At 39.3% G+C, this 19,349-nt stretch overlaps 1 protein-coding gene and 2 long non-coding RNA genes across 7 annotated transcripts in view; 2 read left to right on the top strand and 1 right to left on the bottom strand.

Annotated features, from left to right (window-relative positions):
- The window catches only part of RCAN2 (regulator of calcineurin 2), a 289,445-nt gene that overhangs the window by 215,915 nt on the left and 54,181 nt on the right, over window positions 1-19,349 (top strand). The gene's annotated exons all lie outside the window — the stretch shown is intronic.
- Window positions 2,356-7,994, top strand: LOC116565783. The gene is made up of 2 exons (XR_004275583.1): window positions 2,356-5,968; window positions 6,038-7,994. It is a non-coding gene; the product is annotated as an uncharacterized LOC116565783 (long non-coding RNA).
- On the bottom strand, window positions 16,834-18,696 carry LOC116565784. Its single transcript, XR_004275584.1, has 2 exons — window positions 18,540-18,696; window positions 16,834-17,553 (listed from the first exon to the last, which is right to left on the bottom strand). It is a non-coding gene; the product is annotated as an uncharacterized LOC116565784 (long non-coding RNA).

Below are 19,349 nucleotides of genomic sequence, written 5' to 3'. Positions count from 1 at the left end.
TTATCATTTTTTTTTTTTTTGAGACGGAGTTTCGCTCTTGTTACCCAGGTTGGAGTGCAATGGCGTGATGTCGGCTCACCGCAACCTCCGCCTCCTGGGTTCAGGCAATTCTCCTGCCTCAGCCTCCTGAGTAGCTGGGACTACAGGCACGCGCCACCATGCCCAGTTAATTTTTTGTAGTTTTAGTAGAGACGGGGTTTCACCATGTTGACCAGGATGGTCTTGATCTCTTGACCTCGTGATCCACCCGCCTCGGCCTCCCAAAGTGCTGGGATTACAGGCTTGAGCCACCGCGCCCGGCCTACATGTTATCATTAATGATGCAATGGTGGTGAACATTACATGTTGCATAATTTTACACAAACATAACTAGGGATTCAGTAAGGTTTGTGTGTGTGTGTGTGTGTGTGTGTGTGTGCATTTCTAGGTGTAGTTAAAGAAATTATGACCTGAAATTATTAGTGAACTAATAAATATTTGAGAAAGCAAAGCAAATACATATAGATCAACAAATAGATGCTATATATAGATAGTGCATAATCAAATGCTAACTGTGTGGTATATAATCTGACTTCAGTGGAAGTAGATAAGAGAACAATTAATGAAGGTGGAAAGAAACAGTGCTGTTTTTACAGAGGACGGATGTTTCAAGAGGCATCTTAAGAGTTGGGTATTTAATACTTTCCCATATCCCATAATTCATGAAGATTGCAGTAGCATACTGCTTTTTGCAGATAAACTATAGGCAAAAAGAACTGTGTCAGCTCTTCAGAGTCAGAGCTGCAGGAATATAATGGCCAGGAGTAGCCAGCCCTGAAATGATGTAGGCTGTGGATGCCATGTGTGCAGCACTCCATCACGGTGACTCTCTCAGGCACCAGCCTGGCCTCACTTGTGACGCAGGCTCCCTCCTCAGCAAAAAAGCTTCAGGACCACTTAGGAATAGTCCAGATGCAAATATCAGCTTCCCTTTTGCTGCAGCAGTACCAAAATCTTAACAAATGAGCTGAATCACCTGGGGAACTCCTGCAAACTGCACATTCTAGTCTATTGGATTTTATTAAACATTAGTGATTTTTCTTCCCTTTACCAGTTTTTGGAGTTCATGTTTGCAAGTCATTCCCTTCGAGATAGTCACGACATTATTTCGCCATCCTGGGACAGCAGAAACACTGGAGTGGCCTCACTGGGCTAATCATTCACCACCTTTGCACTTGTGCCCCCACATCCCTGGAGTCACAGAATGGGACAGTGATGTCCACTCTGCCAAGACTAAATATCCTCACTCCATCCTAAGAGCCACCTTTAAGTTCTAAAGCCTTTCAACTGAATTGTTATTGTGAGTTCTTAACCTTTCACCATATTTTGCAATGAGAAGGTGCAAATTTTCTGCCTACCTTAATTCTGTCCTTTTATCCTTTAGGGCAGCAGTTCAAGCTATTCCTCATTTATATTTTAAAAAATCAATCAAGTATTCTCTGATGTTATAAATCAAGTTTACCCAAATATAATTTTTAAGATACTTGTATGTGTACATGTCACATTTCCCAATTTTTCTGAACCATCTGGCACCTGTAATCTAACCAACTGCCACCTGGATTGAGCAACTAGGTCTTTAGAAAGGTTTGTGGAGTGTTAATAATGCAGGCACACTGTAAGGCTTTACTCAGTACTTAAAATTATGCTACTTCTACCACGAAGAAGGTTCGCCTTGCTTCTCTACACTTTAAATCAGTGTGAAGAATTTGTAACATTCATACTTATATTTAATTGCAGCAGAAAAGTTATTTTAAAACATCATAATAAAATGGGAAAGTATTACAGTATCTCAGTTAACCGGGCCTTTGGGAAACTGATGTGTTCAAATTATATCCAAAGGCTTACGTTGCTGGCAGCCCACCATCAAGGCAGCCTTCAATACTGAGGACAAAGAGAAAGCATCTTGAGCAAGGCTGCACAAATATCTTGGGAGGGAAGTCAGAAAATCGGAGTTCTTGTCTTTGCCACTGACTTCCTGGGGATAAGTCACTTTTTCTCTGGGGAATGGCTAATATTAGTCAGTTCACACTGGTATGTCTGTACCTCTTTTTCAAATTATTGAAATACAGTTGGTTGGGGGTTTTCTGTTTGTTGGTTTGTTTTTTTATGGAGACAGTCTTTGTTGCCCAGGCTAGAATATAGTAGTACAATCATAGCCCACTGCAACCTCGATCTCCTGGGCTCAAGTGATCTTCCCACCTCAGCTTCCTAAGTAGCTGGGACTACTGGCAGGTACCACCATGCCCAGCTAATTTTGTTTTTACTGGTAGGGTCTTGCTATGTTGCTCAAGCTGGTCTTGAACTCCTGGGCTCAAGTGATCCTCCCATCTCAGCCTCCCAAAGTACTGGGATTAGAGGTGTGGGCCACCACACATGGCCTGAAATATGCTTATATTGGTAAATATCCTTTACCCAGGGGCCCTGCAATGCTGCCTTGGCCACTCGGCCCTCTTCCTGAGACTCTCTGGATTTCTCCATCATCCAGTCAGTAAAGGCTTAATGCCTCTCCCCTGGTCATGCGGTTCCCATGCAGAAATATTTCCAAATATTTTGAGCATCACCTGTGCTCTGGGCTTAAGATTTCTTACTTCTGGAATGAAAGATTAGAATAGATAACCCTAACTCTGGAATCCTGAGGTTTTATGTTGTACTTTTAATATTTAGAGTAAAAGACAGATTTGACTTGGGTCCAGAACCCTACCTTTGCCTCTAGAATTGGCTTTTTGGAAAGGGTTTAAAACTCTATTTGCATTGAAAGCCGGAAAGGACATGAAAGCAGTTCTCTGCCAAATTGATTTGTACACTTTGCGCATCAGTAACTTCAAGTATAAGATTACTTATGGCACCATCATTGAATCATAAAGATGAATGTCTCCTCCTAAGCTCTAGCTCAGTGGTCCAAAACCAGGCTTTGGTTTCACAGTGTGATTTAGAAAGTGAACATAAACATATTCAATAGATGAAGAAAGAGGGTCTTCTTTTCAGAGAAATTTAAGGATTAAAACAGCATCATTTTCTCTTAACAACCCAATGTGACCTATATTTGAGCTATCAGTACACAATAATTGAGCAGTAATACAAGTTGTATGTTGGATAGTTAAATGGTCTCTTTTGGATAATATATACTTATTAGGAGAAATATGAAGTACTTGTTTTAAAACACGTCATTAAATTTTCTCTTTTATTCAATTAAAATTTTTTTTTAATTTGGCAGTTTAGGACTTTGCTGGACCCTGGGCAAATAGGGATGAGCAAGACAGGCAGCATCCCTGACCTTGTAGTGCTTCCAGTATATGTGGTGCTCAGTGAAAGAAAGTTATCATTAATGATAATAATGGGAGGCAGATTTGCATAGTGCTTAATGGATGCCAGAGAAAAACTGCTACCTATTAACTGTGTGACCTTGGACAAAGTAATCACCCAGTCTCATTATCTGTAAAATGGGAGCAGTGATATTTCCCTAGGTCTATTAATAAAATAAAAATCATGCCTTATAATGCCTTTGGAATAATGCCCAACATATAGTAACCATTCAACATATGGTATCTCTTATTATTAATAAATTAGAATCACTAATAAGAATAAACAGAAAAATAACAAGAGAAACATGTTTAACTCAGTTCTCTTTTTCAAGCTGTCTTTGAAGCACAGAGGAGCCCATTTTCTACATGCTAATTGGTTCTGTTTGAAACCTGTTACATCACTGCTGAGCCTTCCCTCTCTGATTAAATAATTCAGATCTCCCTTTTCACTTGTTTTAAAGCCATACCTGATTTCTTAACTACAAGCGGCTTCTTCTTCTTTGAATACACTTTTTGAAGAGTAGATTGAAACCTGTAGCTACTTAACTGTCACTTGGAAAACTTGTTTAAAACTTACATTCCCAGATGGCAACTCCAGGAATCTGTTTCTGATGAGCAAACCAAGGTATTTTCATGCACAGACCAATTGTGGACACAGTTTGAGAAATTCTGCTCTTCAGAGCTGGTCTTGCAAACCTCTAAAATAAAGGCAGATGCTATAAACTGGACATATGTCCAGAGCTGTTATTAGTGAGCACATGCCTATTAAAATGTCAAACTAATTCCCTAATGCCATTCCTACGTAGCTGTGACCCAATATCCCTGACTGTTTTTCTCCTCCCCTCCCTCACTCTACCCCAAACCTCAGCTGCCTGACCCTTTCTTCAGGAACCTCCTGACCAACCAGCAGCTAAAGAGGTGACATTCAGCACAGCAGTGGCCTCTGCCATAGGGGTATGGCTAATGTGTACTCTAGAACTGTACTGATTGATAATATTTTTAACATTGCCTTTGGAAATTACTGATTTAGGTAAAAGATGACATCTCTGTTCTTTGGTAAAATAGCCACACACACACACACACAGGGTCCTACACACATCCCCCACATGTATGCACATACATGTGTGTCCACATGTGTCCCTGAGGCATCTCACTAACCATTCTACTAAGATTCCTTCACAAACCAGTGTGACCTATTTTTGAGGTATCCGTGACCACAATAATACAGCAGTAACACAAGTTGTATGTTGGGTATTTGAGTGGTCTCTTTTGGATAAAATATACTTATTAGGAGAAATATGAAGTGGTGTAATTAACACCCCACTTCTTTACTGAAGAGCAGAAGAAATGGATGGTACAGGCTTCTGGCCCACCGGCTATGATGAATGAACTTCTCTACTCTGATATTTCATAAAAAGCTACAGCCTCTTGGCAGTTGAAGTAATTCTCCAAGGCTTCACTGGAACCAGTAGAATCCCCTTTAAAATACAGCCCAATAGGGAAAGAAAGCCCTGTTATTTACATTATAACATGGTTATGGTGTATCTGGAGATGCCTGCTACGTATTCCTAGGAATTTAATTTGCCTTGCTGTGTGTGATTTTTTTTTCTTCTTCTTTTTTTTTTTTTTTGGTAGTCTTCTAATCTGAGTGTTCATGTTTACTATGTTCACTGAAGTCTTCAGCGAAGGTTCTTTTATCTGTTAAGGGTTGACATCTTATAAAAGTTCAATGTTCTGGTGTGCCAGTATTTGGCTATAAGAGATTAAAGTATTCCTAAAACTTTTCTGTTTTCATTTTTAAAAAATTATTTTCAGGAGCTGGTAAGAGATTCTATACCTTTAAATGCTCCCTTGAATGACCTTAGTTCTGACTTCTCCAACTCAAAATGATTAATCATCTCACTTTTACTGCCAAGTCTGGGATATTAAGGCACTGCCCAGAGCTAACTTGGCCAAAAGCTTTGTCTTTCCTGGAATTGTCCTTGGTCTTTCAAAGCTTTGTGTTGGGTAGAGAGCATTTCACTAAGAGTACTAAGGCATGGGTTCTGTTCCTAGTTCTACCATTAACTTGCTATGTGATCTTGACCAAGACTCTGAGTCACTTTGTGTCACAGCTTCATCACTAATAAGGATGATAACAACAACCACCAACAGATACTGATTACTGAGTTATCATGTGCCAAACACTAACTCATCACTTTACATGCATTAGCTCATTAAGCAACGCTTTTTTGGGGAGTTACTATTCATCAGACACATTTTCTGCATTATCTCATTAAATTCTCACAACAACTCTATGAAGGAGCTGTTCTTATTATTTCTATTTTGCAGATAACAAGACTGAGAGTTACAAAGGCACAATTATTTGAGCAAGGCTCTCTTACAGTAAGTGACATATCAAAAAATTGAACCCAGTATGGTCTGATAACCAAGCCAATGTTTATAGCCACATATATACTATACCACCCCCTAATTCAACTGATAAGTGGAGATGGGTGTGAAGAATCGTTTGATCAAAGATATTGAGGCAGGAATGCATACAGCAGTGTTTCTCAACAGGGGGCAATTCCTCCCTTCACAGGAAACATTTGAGAATGGCTGGAAACATTTTGTCACAATGCACAACTGTCCTGTGCATTGTAGGATGTTTGGTGTGAGCCCTGGCCGCCATCCACTAAATGCTGCTGGCATTGTAGGATGCTACTGGCATTTAGTGGATGGCAGCCAGGGCTCACACCAAACATCCTACAATGCACAGGATAGTTGTCTGTAACAAAGAATTATCTGGCCCCAAATGTCAATAGTGCCAAGGTTGAAGTAAACTTCTCAAGAGCAAGGCTATTCTGCTAGTGTATCTCAAAAGAAGGAGACAATTGGGTACTCTTTTGGTGTTACCTGGTTGCTAACATACCCACAAATGTCCATCAAGTTATGAAGAATTCAAACTGTCAGGTTAATGGGGTACAGTGAGAATCAGTAGCTCTTCTTGCCAGCAAGCAAGACTTTGGCTTTTATTAATCAAGTTTAATCCAGATGGATAGAATGGGAAGGTCTTCCAACTGTCTAAATTCTCTCATTCCACCAAGAAAATTTAGTACCTATTCAAGGGTAACAACAAACCAAGTAACCACTAGCTGCACATTATAATCACTTGGGAAACTTTTTAACATACCATTGCTCAGATCTCAACCCTAGAGATTCTGGTTAACTTGTACGGTATTGCCTAGGTGGTTCCAATGCACAGCCAAGGTTGAGAGTCATTGACTATACTGGATCAAGGTATGCAGTTAAGGATTAGAATTAGAATGAAACAGCAGCTTTAGGGATAAGCTGATGAAAAAATAAGCATCTAGTACATGGAACTTTAAAATACTTGCAACAGGGTTCCAGAGATATATTGCCCGAGTCTAATCATGAGGAAACTCCAAGCAAATCCAAATCGAGGGACATTGTGCAAAATACCTGGCCTGTACACTTACAAAGATGACTTAAAGGTGTCATCTTTGTAAGTGTACAGGCCAGGTATTTTGTACAAAGATGTTAAGGATGAAGACTGAAGAATGTTCTGGATCAAAGGAGACCAAGGAGAGAATGATAAATGTTCCGTACATTATGTGTGATTTTCTTGTGTTATAAAGGACATTAATGGGACAATTGACCATAATGGAAACTAATTTATAGATTATAATATTGTATCAGTGTTAATATCCTGGTTTTGATCATTGTACAGTGGTTATAGAAGAGAATGTCCTTGGTTTTAGTAAATATATAAAACATTTTAGAGATAAAAGGGCATATATCTGCAACTTTTCTCAAATTATTCAGGAATAGAGTGTGTGTTTTGTGCATTTGTGTGTGTGTGTGTGTTTGTGTGTGTGTGTGCATATGTGTGTGTGTAAAGGATGGGTGGGACACAAGGATAAAGAAAATGTTGCAATATGTGTATATTGGGGAATCTGAATGAAGGGTATATGGGAATTCTTCGTATTACTCTATTTTTGCCACTTTTCTCTAAATCTTGAAATTATATCAGAATACAAAGATAAAGTTAATTACTTCAAAAGGTAATAAAAGGATTCCTCTCTCCAGAGTCCTTTGGGACTAAGATACTTGTCTACATTTCATGGATGTCTTAGGTGACATCTTTTGTGCAAAGAAGAGTGAAGGGATAGAAATGGGCAAGAGATAGCCTGAAGATTATCAGGTAATTATTATTATTTTATAATAAGGGAAAATTAACTGTGACTTCTAAGCTAGGAGATCCCCCTAAATGGGTCTTCTGATAGAACTAAGTCACCTTTTTAGAGAGCCTCCATCTCTGAACATCTAATGTCAAGTCAAGTTCATCTAAGTCAGAGTAGTGACCTGAAATAGCTGCAGCTACTTTGTCTACAGTTCCCCTCTTTTTAGATCCTTTTGTCATAAGGTGGGGTGAGGGCATGGGAGGAATAGCTACTCAAAAAGACAGAAACAGATTAAATATTCAATTGAGTATAACCCTTTAGAACACCCCCTTCCCCATGCCCACCCACACCCTGCCCCATTTATGCCTCCCTCTGGCATAAATAAAAAATATTTACATAGTGAAAGAGGGTGTGGGAATGTTCCTTATTTATAGACTGAAAAAAAAAAGATAAAATTAAAACCTACTTTCTAGAAAAATAAGTTTAAAAAGTGAAGTAAGTGGATTTTTATGGTCACAAAATTTATTGTCTACTTTAAAGAAAGTGATTTACTTTTACATTGTTCTTTATGATCCATTGATAGGGCACCACACATCCCGACTGGCCCAGGACAGTACTGCTGGGTACTAGTCCTCCTACCGTAATTATCAATACCTCCTTTTACACTAAAATATGTCTTAGTTTGAATATTCAGTTCTACAGTCATCTACCTATAGAAAAAGCCACTTCTCCTCCTATGGGAAAATAATTTTCACCAAGGGTGGTATTTTACCCAGATAACTGGGTTTCCTAGTAGGAAAATTAACAAGATCAGGTAAATAGCCATGTGGACATCTGAGCCCATTTGTGATAGAACAGAGATGGATGTCCAAATAGAAAACAAACACGTTCCGCAAATGAAACAATAAAAGACTTGAGAACAAACACTCGAAGAGGACACAGTTTTGCTGATCTTTCTTTTTTCCTCAGCCACCATTCTAAATTACTTTTCTGATAGAACAAAACAGTGTTTTATTCTTGCCCTTGGAGGTAGAAGCTGCATTCCCAGCCTGCATTTGTCTTCTATTTCCACATGAAGGCCTGACAGTACTGATGGTATCTGCTTAAGAACTTAATGAAACTCACACCTTGTTTCAGGGGAAGTCAACCCAGGCGTCTGTTTGGAGGCTGCCACTCACCTCTAACCCTGGCTAGCTCACAAAATGACACACACGCTTGCTGCTCTGTTCAACCCATCTGGGAAGAAAAGTCTCCATCCAGAGGAAATAAACTGTAGCTGATGCACGGCCAACAGGATGATTTAATGCAGTCCAGAGAGCTTTCAGTGCAATTTCAACTCCCATGCTTGAGTGCTGATAAAGTGTGACTGCAGTTTAAAGTCCTTATGTATGAGCTTCTTTCAAACACAGAAAGGCTTTTGTATTTAAAATATCCCCCAAAATAGCATTTTGTGGGAAAGACTGTGTATAACTCCTCAGACCTCAAACGGGGACAGTTTGATGGACTAGATTAGCGTTTAAACACGTTCTTTGTGTTTCGGCCATTGCAGATTGACAGGTCTCATGGATGGTAAGATCCATGAGAGGTAAGATTAAATGAGATGGTAAGATTAAATCATGGGGTCACAGAGCTCCCAGCTGTGGCCAAACATTACATGCTCCTGGACACAGTGGCCGCTTCTTGTGGTGGGGGCTTGTTTCTCCTCAGAGGTTGTGTCGTGACAAAGTATACTCTATGATGAGCACTGCTGATGCCCATAACTGAAGGCAGATGTTCCAAGGAAACCTCTTATGGTATAATAATAACCACTAGAATTCTTGATCACACACAAATCTTGACCCTGCATAGTTTTTTTGTTTATCTGTTTTTTTGTTGACACAGATTCTCACTCTGTTGCCCAGGCTGGAGTGCAGTGGCATGACCTTGGCTCATTGCAACCTCTGCCTCTTGGGTTCAAATGATTCTTCTGCCTCAGCCTTGTGAGTAGCTGGGACTACAGGCACACACCACCACAACCAACTAATTTTTATATTTTTAGTAGAGATGGGGTTTTACCATATTGGCCAGGCTGGTCTCAAACTCCTAACCTTATGATCTGCCCACCTCAACCCCCCGAAGTGCTGGGATTACAGGTATGAGTCATTGTGCCCATTTTCTTTCAAACATTGTTCATTTGGAAAAAGAACCCAGCTCACCAAAATGGTAATGACCTCATAGTGGATATTACTTCACTGTTGTTACATTTGTGAAACATCTTCCATACTTTAAGAAACTTTCTGGTCTCATCTGACTTTTTTTATATGCCATCTGCATGGATAGAGCATGAGAAATTAACCAAGCTCTAAGATAGAGTAGTGGAGAAGAGCCTGTGTCTCAATAGCTGTGTAGCAAAATGAAGGTTTTAGCTCTGTGGTCATGCTACAAGCACTTTGTCATCACTAGCCTTTGACAATCAAAGTGTTTCTTTCTCAAGAATAAAAACGTAAGTGATGCTTATACCAAGCTAACTAAAAAGGTTTTATGATATTTAGTGTCCAACCATTAAAAGAACAACAGTGATTTTGTGTGCCATCTGAGTGGCTTAGAGGAGGTCTCTCTTTGGGAGAAGATGGTGGAGCCAAGTCCAGTTTTGGCGAACTCACCAACTGTTTTTGCATTGTGATTGCATTCTCATCATGAGCTTTAGAGGGGCTTAGAGGGTATAGACTTCAAAGGCAATTGGCTCCGGGAAACAAAAGCAATAATGTCCTTTATTTTTTGTAGCAAAAATAATATCTACTGTAAAACCCTAGACTGTTGATCATAAGAATATAATCTTAGCCACCTAAAGGTTTTTTCAGTCAGTTCATACCACTCACAAACAGATGTTGAGTTTAAAACCCTTACACATACTTCCTGATCAAGTGAGAAAAAAACAAAAAAGGTGATGATTTCACCACTGTACTCTAGCCTGTCTTTTTGAGACAGTGAGACCTGTCTCAAAAAATAAATACTGAATAAAACCTTTATACATTGTCAAAATGTCGAGATATGGTTGTTAAGAGTAAGAGTAACCTCAGCCAGTCAACACCCACCATTATATTTTCAGCCTGCTGGTTTCAGTCATCTGCATCTACATCTCATGGCAAGAAGTGCCCATGTTTACATCTGCTCTCCTGTTAAGAGGCCATGTGGTTACCCTCTGTCTTCCTTATCATAGCCAAAGGGTCTCCTTAGGTCTCCTGCTCTCTAAGCCTACATCTGTGCCCCTCTTGGAAAAACTCAGGAAGTATTTGGTGGTACTTCTATTTTTTTTTTACATACATCTTTGTAGTCATGTTGTTTATTAAATAAATTTTTAGAAGCAAAGGCAATTGCTGGCTCAAAGGGTATGTACATTTTCAGTTTTGATGACAATTTCCAGCTTATCCTCCAAAACAATCACACTAGTTTATCCTCCTACCAACAGTTTTATATATATATATATATATATATTTTTTTTTTCTTTTATTGTACTTTAGGCTCTGGGGTACATGGGCACAACATGCAGGATTGTTGCATAGGTACCTACATGGTAATATGCTTTACTGCCTCCATCCCCCCTGTCACCTAAATCTGGCATTTCTCCCCATGTTATCCCTCCCCAACCTCCCTGCCCACCGCTGTTCCTCCCCTATTCCCTCCCAACAGACCCCAGTGTGTGATGCTCCCCTCCCTGTGTCCATATGTACTCATTGTTCAACACTCATTTATTAGTGAGAACATGTGGTGTTTGATTTTCTGTTCTTGTGTTAGTTTGCTGAGAATGATGGTTTTCAGATTCATCCATTTCCCTACAAAGGACATGAACTCATCATTTTATATGGTTGCATAGTATTCCATGGTGTATATGTGCCACATTTTCCCTGTACAGTCCATCATTAATGGGCACTTGGGTTGGTTCCAGGTCTTTTAGTTTGTAAACAGTGCTGCAATGAACATATGTGTGCATGTGTCTTTATAATAGAACGATTTATAACCCTTTGGATATATACCCAGTAATGGGATTGCTGGGTCAAATGGAATTTCTATTGCTAGGTCCTTGAGGAATGGCCACACTGTCTTCTATAATGGTTGAACTAATTTACGCTCCCACCAACAGTGTAAAAGCGTTCCTATTTCTCCACATCCAGCATCTGTTGTCTCCAGATTTTTCAATCATTGCCATTCTAACTGGTGTGAGATAGTATCTCAATGTGGTTTTGATTTGCATTTCTCTAAGGACCAGTGATGATGAGCATTTTCTCATATGTTTGTTGGCCTCCTGTATGTCTTTTTTTTTGTAAAGTGTCTGTTCGAATCCTTTGCCCACTTTTGAATGGGTTTGTTTGTTTTTTTGTAAATCTGTTTTAGTTCTTTATAGATTCTGGATACCAGTCCTTTGTCAGATGGGTAGACTGCAAAAATTTTTTCCCATTCTGTTTGTTGCCAGTTCACTCTAATGATTGTTTCTTTTGCTGTACAGAAGCTCTAGGTACTTCTTTTTATTATTATACATTAAGTTCTGGGGTACATGTGCAGAATGTGCAGATTTGTTACATAGGTAAACATGTACCATGGTGGTTTGCTGCATCCATCACCCCACCATCTACATTATATATTTATTCTAATGCTACCCCTCCCTTAACTACCAACCCCTGACAGGCCCCGGTGTGTGATGTTCTCCTCCCTGTATCCATGAGTTCTTGTTCAACACTCATGAGTGAGAATATGTGGTGTTTGGGTTTCTGTTCTTGTTTCAGTTAGCTGAGAAAGATAGTTTCCAGCTTTATCAATTTCCCTGCAAAACACATGAACTCATCCTTTTTATGGCTCTATAGTATTCCATGGTATGTATGTACCACATTTTCTTTATCCAGTTTATCATTGATGGGCATTTGGATTGGTTCCAAGTCTTTGCTATTGTGAACAGTGCCACAATAAACATACATGTGCATATGTCTTTATAATAGCATGATTTATAATCTTTTCGGTATATACTCAGTAACGGGATTGCTGGGTCAAATGGTATTTCTAGTTTTAGATCCTTGAAAAATTGCCGCACTATCTTCTATAATGGCTGAACTAATTTACACTTCCACAACAGTGCAAATGCTTTCCTATTTCTCCACATCCTATCCAGCATCTGTTGTCTCCTGATTTTTTAATGATCACCATTCTAACTAGCATGAGATGGTATCTCAATGTGGTTTTGATTTGTATTTCTCTAAGGACCAGTGATGATGAGCTTTTTTTCATATGTTTGTTGGCTGCATAAATATCTTCTTTCAGAAATGTCTGTTCATATCCTTTGCCCACTATTTTATGGGGTTGTTTTTTTTTTCTTGTACATTTGTTTAAGTTCTTTGTAGATTCCGGATTTTAGCCATTTGTCAGATGGGTAGACTTCACATATTTTTTCCCATTCTGTTGGTTGCTGGTTCACTCTAATGATTGTTTCTTTTGCTGTGCAGAAGCTTTTTAGTTTAATTAGATCCCATTTGTCAATTATGGCTTTTGTTGCCATTGCTTTCGGTGTTTTAGTCATGAAGTTCTTGCCCATGTCTATGGCCTGAATGGTATTGCCTATGTTTTCTTCTAGGGTTTTTATGGCGTTAGGTCTTATGTTTAAATCCTTAATCCATCTGGAGTTAATTTTTGTATAAGGTATAAGAAGGGATCCAGTTTCAGCTTTCTGCATATAGCTAGCCAGTTTTCCCAATGCCATTTATTAAATAGGGAATCCTTTCCCCATTGCTTGTTTTTGTCAGGTTCGTCAAAGATCAGATGGTTGTAGATGTGTGACGTTATTTCTGAGGCCTCTGTTCTGTTCCATTGGTCTATATCTCTGTTTTGGTACCAGTACCATGCTGTTTTGATTACCGTAGAATTGTAGTGTAGTTTGACATCAGGTAGCGTGAGGCCTCCAGCTTTGTTTTTGTTTTTTTTTTTTTCTTTGCCTAGGATGGTCATGGCTATGTGGGCTCTTTTTTGGTTCCATATGAAGTTTAAGGTGTTTTTTTCCAACTCTATGAAGAAAGTTAATGGTAGCTTGATGGAGATAGCATTTAATCTATGAATTACTTTGGGCAGTATGGCCATTTTCACAATATTGATTCTTTCTAACCATGAGCATGGAATATTTTTCCATCTGTTTTTGTTCTCTCTTATTTCCTTGAGCAGTGGTTTGTAGTTCTCCTTGAAGAGGTCCTTCATATCCCTTGTTAGTTGTATATTCTCTTTGTAGCAATTGTGAATTGGAGTCAATCATGATTTGACTCTCTATTTGTATATTACTGGTGTATATGAAAGCTTGTGATATTTGCACATTGATTTTGTATCCTCAAACTTTGCTGAAGGGGCTTATCAGCTTAAGGAGATTTTGGGTGGAGATTTTGGTCTTCTAAATATACAATCATGTCATCTGCAAATAGAGACAATTTGACTTCCTCTTTTCCTAACTGAATATCTATCCTTTATTTCTTTTTCTTGCCTGATTGCCCTGGCCAGAACTTTCCATACTATATTGAATAGAAATGGTGAAAGAAGGCATCCTTGTCTTGTACCAGTTTTCAAAGGGAATGCTTCCAGTTTTTGCCCATTCAGTATGATATTGACTGTGGGTTTGTCATAAATAGCTCTTATTATTTTGAGGTATGTTCCATCGATACCTAGTTTACTGAGAGTTTTTAGCATAAAGGACTGTTGAATTCTGTAGAAGACCTTCTCTGCATCTATTGAGGTAATCATATAGTTTTTGTCTTTGGTTGTTTATGTGATGGATTACGTGTATAGACTTGTGTATGTTGAACCAGCCTTCCATCCCAGGTATGAGGCAGACTTGATTATGATGGATAAACCTTCTGATGTGCTGTTGAATTCGGTTTGCCAGTATTTTATTGAGGATTTTCACATCCATGTTCCTCATGGATATTGGCCTGAAATTTTCTTTTTTAGTTGTGTCTCGGCCAGGTTTTTGTATCAGGATGATACTGGTCTCATCAAATGAATTAGGGAGGATTCCCTCTTTTTGTATTGTTTGGAATAGTTTCAGAAGGAATGGTACCAGCTCCTCTTTATACCTCTGGTAGAATTCAGCTGTAAACCCATCTGGAAAGTACTTGATGGCTCTTCTGTTACACTGTGTAACTACAGGAAATCCACTAGGGCTGTCTTGGGATCTCCCTGCCTAGACATCCACACAACTATGTCCACTCTACTGTTAAAATAGGACATCGGTGAGGGATTCTGGAGGCTGGCTGCTTTCCTGGTCACTCTCCCCTCTCCAGGTAGTGAGGCATAGGTGCTGTCTGTTTCAGATCTCTCAACTCACTTGGATCCCAGAATTTTTACCTACCCTTTGGAGGTTGTGACTAAGATGGGATGGGGTGGGGATACAGAGCCCATATTAAGAGACCCATGTCAGCATACAACCTTATTGCTCCCTTCTCTAACTCTCTCACTTTTCCCTAGTCTAGAGAATGTTTATCTTCTCTTTGAGGGAACAACTGTTTCTGCAAACATGATTTTTGTGCTAGCAACTGTACCTCAGCTTTTGAACCCAAGGCCAAGAATCTGACCCTTTGTTTTCTGCTTCCACAATTGAGGCAGTAGATGACCCATATTTAGCTACCTGAATAGAGTAATGGGATTCAGTGAAAGAAACCATCAATTAATATATTTCTCTGCAAATGTAAACTGCATTTTTTGAGCAAACACTGCCCTTATCAAAGGTTTGCAGGTTGAGTATCTTCTTGTCTTAAGTAAACTCTGTTAATATGTGAACCACAAACAGGAAGGCAGCCAAAATGTTGCTGGAAAGTAAGTGATAAAATAATCACAGTCCAAATTGGGCCTGCTGTGTAATCCATAGTAAACCTCCATGCTGTGCCCCATTCAGCTGACTCGCCTCATCATCTTTCTCAGCATCGTATGTACTCAGCCTTTCACAGAGCTGACTACAGACCAACTTTGTCCTAAGAACCAAATTCAGGGATTAGGTTTGTTCACAAAAGCAACACACAACTCATGATTAAAAAAAAAAAATTGACACACTCTGACAGCTCTTTAAAAAGGAGATGATCATGATTAGCTCAACAGCTGCATTTTCTTTTAGAGAAAATGCCCATGCCATAGATGGACACAGCCATTCAGCCAAGTCAATGTTGATTACTCTCTTCTGCATTGTATGAAGATAAAATACCTAATGGTCCTGAGATATTTATAACTCTATATCTGTTCATGTTTATGATTTATGCATTTTTACAATGCTGCACAATATTTTTTTCTCATGTGATGAATGAACTATGGTCATAACTTTTAGTTATTCCAACTAGAATGAAGAGATTAACTTCAGCAAAGGAAAATCACTTAGGCTTCTTAAGTCTTATTTTCTTCATCTGAAAAATGGTAATAGTAATGCTGCCTCTATATACCTCAGAGGGTTATAAACATCAGTGATATAATCAAGGTTAAATGTAGGTAACATATGTGAAAGCAGCGTATAAACTGTGAAGTGCTACACAAACACCATAATGTTAATGTTATTGTTAGTAGTAGTATACAGAACATGTTTTCATGGGTGAAACAGAGATCAGAGAAATTGTGAATTCTGTGCTCTCATCTTTAGTGGAAGGAAGAATAAATGTCAGAAAGTCTGTTAACCCAATTTCCCTGCTGATCAAAAAGCATCATGTTGGTCTATCAGGAAGGGCACTAGGGAAAATTTTGTGAGTGTGAGCTGCCCACTTCCAAGACATTGGAACACCAACTCCTGAAATTAAACATGCCACAGCTCTGGTTACCATTCCTTAAAATAAAAAATAAACACAGACATAGCTAAGGCCTATGAAGACTTATATAAGGCAGGACAGGTAAAATATTCAAGAATATTTGTAAAGATCAGACACCTTTAACCTCTAACCAAAACAGCTATAATGAAAGATGCTTAGATGCCTGCCTAGGGGGGTTTAGATATGGTGAACATGAAACTTATTCATAACATCTTGGAACCTCCATTTAAAACTTGCAAAAGCCAAACTCAGGACCAAACAAAAAAGTAGAGGCTATACTTTTACAACAAAGTATCTACTGAATATAAAATGAATTTATGAAACCAATTTCTTCTAAGAATGATACAGATTGAAAATTATTTTCATTCAAAAAAGCCCTTTTTTAATATTTGTATTTCAAATTATAGAAACATTACATATTTATAGAAAAATTAAAGAGTATAACCAAAAAGACAAAGAATGTTAACAGTTTTATAACAGAAAAACACTTTAACATTTTGATGTATCTTCTTCCAATTGTTTTGTTTTTAATGTATTGCATGACATTTAATATACATTAAAGTATTTATATGTCTATATATATATGAGTTGTGAAGCATAATGAAATAAACCCCTATACACCTACCACCTAACAAGAATGTCATTGTCCCTTATGTCAAGGGGCTAGTAATAGTTTCACAAGAGGAAGACTCTTTAAAGAAGCACAATTACTTGTTACAGGGGCTATGGTGACAGAATGTACAAGATTGAGTAAAGAGTCTAGGATGTGATCAGTTTCACTCGGCTGAAAGTGAGTGGCAGGTAGAAGTAGAAAGCACTTGTGAAGGGTGCAACCCGCATTTAACTCCGTTTTGTAGCTTTAAATGATCATTAGGATGATAACATCTTGCTATGTTCATCGTTTTAGCAATATTGGCTACTTGTATAACAATGGACGGAACTGTGCAAGCATTTGATAGAAAAGGGTAGAAGCCTCAGAGACAAACATCGCTGTTAAAATCCCAGATGTACTGTCACTAGCTGAGTGACTTTTGGCAACGTCCTTAACTTCTCCACAATTAGAAAGTAATAATATCTGTTATCTTTTCATTATATAAAGCTCATACCTGAAGAGTACTAACAGCTGGCTTTACTCACTGCAGCACAGAGCCTGGACACATACTTTGCTGTTCATTACAGCAGCGAATATGACACTGGCTAGTTTTTCAGAGACAGGGAAACAGTCAAACCTAAAAGAGACTGGTGCACAAAACAGAGTATTATGTGTTAGTTCAGCATGAGATATATTTCTTTCTGTTTCCCAGAATAAGCATGAACGTTATTCAGGTTATCTCTACCACCATTACCATGAGTAAGGGAAAGGAAGCAAGAAAAAGAGAAAGAAACCAATGTTTACTGAGCACCATGTGCCAAGTGCTTTGCAAGTATCCTGTCATCTAATTTTTATGATAATCCTTACATTTTTGTTATATAGCTGCAGGGATGGAAACGTGTTGAGATTAAGTACTGGCCCTAGTTCACCAGTGGATTTGTTGCCTGTGGTTGGGTAGCCAAGATGGCTAAATATGCATCCACTTAATTGGGCCACAGTGCTCAGATGTTTGGTCAAACGTTATTTTGGAGGTTTCTGTGAAGGTGTTTTTTGGATGAGATTCACATTTAAATTGGTGAGCTCTGAGTAAAGCAGTTTACCTTCATACTGTGTGTAGGTTTCATCCAATCAGTTGAAGGCCTTAATGGAACAAAGACTGACCTCTTTGGCTGTGAAGAAAGTCTGTCATTACACTCTCTTTAGACTGGAACTGCAACTCATCTCTACGTCTTCAGCCTATTGACCTATCTCACAGATTTCAGCCTTGTCAAGCCTCCATAAACTCATGAGCCTCTTCCTTAAAATAAATAGCTTTCTCTCATTAGATAGACGGATGGATGGATGGATGGACAGACAGACAGGCAGAGAGACAGGAAGGCAGACAGACACATACACATCCTGTTGGTTCTGATTCACTGGAAAACTCTGTCAAATAGGTAGCAAATTGCCCCAAAACTCAGTGGATTAAAACAATACATGTGTATTTTCTCACAGTATGTATGAGTCAGGAATCCAGACATGACTTAATTGGCTCTTTAGCTCAGGGACTCTCACAAGGATGTATCACAGAATTGGCTGTAGCTACAGGCTTATCTCAAGGTTTGACTGGGGAAGGAAGCACCTGTAAGCTCACCCAGTGGCTGTTGGTAGGAGTCAGTTCCTCACAGGCTGTTGGATGAGGGCCTCGGTTCCTCTCTGGTTGTTGGCTGGCAGTCACTCCCTGTTCCTTGCTATGTGAGTTTCTCCAGAGGGCAGCTCACACCACAGCAGCTTGCTTCATCAGAGGAGACCACTGAGAAAAGCCAGAGAGAATAAAACGAGGAGTCACAGGTATTTTGTGTGCACTCCTCTCAGAAGTGACAGCCCATCACTTTGGACATATTGCATTCTTTAAAGTAAACTCCTGCATCCAGCCTATATTCAAGGAAAGGGGCTTGCATCAGGGCATGAATAGCAGGATGTAAGGATCACTGGGAGCTATCTGAGAAGACAGCCAATCACACACAGTGAGTAAATACATGTCACTGATGACAAGAAGCTCAGTCTGACTCCAGAGCCCACCCTCTCCACAATGCCAGCTGCAACCTCAAAGAGCTGAGGGGGCTCCTCCACAGGAATCAACACTGAGAGGGTGGTCTATGAGCATGGCACAACATGGTAGCATCGAATGGCCTAAAAGAATCATCCAGATGGTGGAGAGGCCCATTGCCCCTCAGCAAGGTCCCGGCACTCCTGCAACCCTCAGAGTCAGCGCTTCTCTGCAGCTTCCTGATAAACACCCATGAATCCTGCCTGTCGACTTTGACCCTGTTTTGTATTTTCCGGGGACATACTCCTTCTTTATACATAGTGATGTACCCGCTGTATGCGGATTCATCAGCTTGGCACAAAATGTGGCCCTACTTCTTTCAAACTAAAGACTCTGAGCCCTTGTGAGAGCATC

The sequence above is a fragment of the Sapajus apella genome, unplaced genomic scaffold (genome assembly GCF_009761245.1).
Source record: "Sapajus apella isolate SASKATOON/1434 unplaced genomic scaffold, GSC_monkey_1.0 scaffold41, whole genome shotgun sequence".
NCBI classification, from domain to species: Eukaryota; Metazoa; Chordata; class Mammalia; order Primates; family Cebidae; genus Sapajus; species Sapajus apella.
Note: the sequence above shows the minus strand (reverse complement) of the source record. Positions and strands in the feature narration are given on the sequence as shown.